Genomic DNA, 1,798 nt, shown 5'->3' with positions numbered 1-1,798 from the left:
CGACCTATGTATAACAATGAATATATTTTAAATATATTTGAACTCACATACATACATATGTAGCCACATACGTTGGAAAATATTTAATAGTAGCAAACAGGGTTTGTTGTAGATACATATACATACATGCATACAAACATATGTACTATATTACAAGGCACTGCTTACCGACCGTCCACTGCACTCGTAACTCGCCTGTAACTAGTTGAGCATTTTTGAATACAAAAATCAGTTTAGTTTTATCTACTTTTAAGTTTTGACTTTCTATAATTTTTTAGTCTTTCCTTCTCACTATTGTATTTCAATGCAACGACAGGGCTGCCAACTATCCTTAGCTATGAAGCGGAGTTGTGAAAAATGCATTAATTTTTTTTTTATGCATTAGTGGTACTTAAAGCAATAATGCTAATGTAAACAATTAAGGCATTAATATATATTTGAAATGCATTAAGGCATTAATATATATTTTGAATGCAAATAAAAATTTCAGTACATTAATTCTGAAAAATATAATGCTAATGAAATTTATTTTCATTAAATTATCCAAACTAATGCTAATGAATAAATTTTAATTAAAGTTTTTAGTAATTTTGCTCGTTTGCATTATTAAAAACCATTACATTTTTCAATAGTGCCATTGTGGCACTTTATGCCAAATTGAAAAATTAAGTGCATTTAAAAGTAAAATATGGCCAAAAAATGACACGGTTTGAGCCAAGTTGGCAGCCCTGGCAACAAGTTTATTTATTTTACTTTTTTCCCACAAATTTTTAATTTGCCATTTTCTCCAATGCCTTCTGTGAATATCTTTTTAACACAAATACGCACCTTCAAACAATTCCAACTGCAACAAATATAATGAATCGAAATGTAATTACAAAATAAACAACAACAACTCCTTTCTCTGCAATGCGTTGGAAACCTTATTTGGAATGCCTTTTTGCGTATACCAATTACACAAAACAAACTCGTCAAACCGCCATCTGATCACCATTACGTACGCATCTTTGTTCATGCAATCCTCATCACACGACCATGCAAAAAATGACGAATCAACCCGAACGCCACCGATCAAATACTAAAATATTTATATACTCACCCACCCACTTCACGCTGCGTGTGCAGCAAGAGGGTGAGAACGATGGCGCCGAGGAATTGGGTATCGCCAATTTGGGTGGCGTGTACTTTGTTTTGTTCGTAGGTAGCATATTCGCCAGCATCTACGGCTTACTGGAATGGATTTGTTATGTTTACGGAACAGCGCGTCGTAACAAGGTACAGTCGGGCGGTGAATTTTTTTTTAGATACCATGGTTGCTTGAAAAGAACTCGAGGCAGGTAATAGGTAATAGTCTAATAATGGCAAAGATTCTGTGTAAATATTAGAGAATTTTGCTTAGTTCTTAGTATCTTATTAAAACCAACTTACAACCCCAGGAGGTCTAGGAAACCAATCAGCATGAAAACAAAAGACAAACTTAAAATTTATAAGAGGTCATCATTGCAGACCATATCAACACTCTGGACATTAGTGCAGACGACTCCTGTCGTTACTGCGACATGCATCTCCTTTTAGAGAGCGATGCGGCACACTTGAGGCTGCACACATTCACTTTCTGCCGCCATCTGCTTAGTTTCATTGGAGTACTACGGCTGAACGAGGTTTTGTGATGAGGTCTTGGCGCACAATAGACCCAAGGTCGCAGAGCACATCCTCTATCAAATCTATTCTATTCTATATGTACTAGCTTATACCGACAGGTTTCGTCCCACATTTTTATACAAATATCAATAACGTT

General features: G+C 35.4%; 1 protein-coding gene across 1 annotated transcript in view; it reads right to left on the bottom strand.

Annotated features, from left to right (window-relative positions):
* Positions 1-1,798, bottom strand: part of LOC118738369 (glutamate receptor ionotropic, kainate 2) — a 26,666-nt gene that overhangs the window by 6,642 nt on the left and 18,226 nt on the right. The gene's annotated exons all lie outside the window — the stretch shown is intronic.

Source organism: Rhagoletis pomonella, unplaced genomic scaffold (genome assembly GCF_013731165.1).
Source record: "Rhagoletis pomonella isolate Grant_MI unplaced genomic scaffold, Rhpom_1.0 Rhpom_scaffold_00004, whole genome shotgun sequence".
NCBI classification, from domain to species: Eukaryota; Metazoa; Arthropoda; class Insecta; order Diptera; family Tephritidae; genus Rhagoletis; species Rhagoletis pomonella.
Note: the sequence above shows the minus strand (reverse complement) of the source record. Positions and strands in the feature narration are given on the sequence as shown.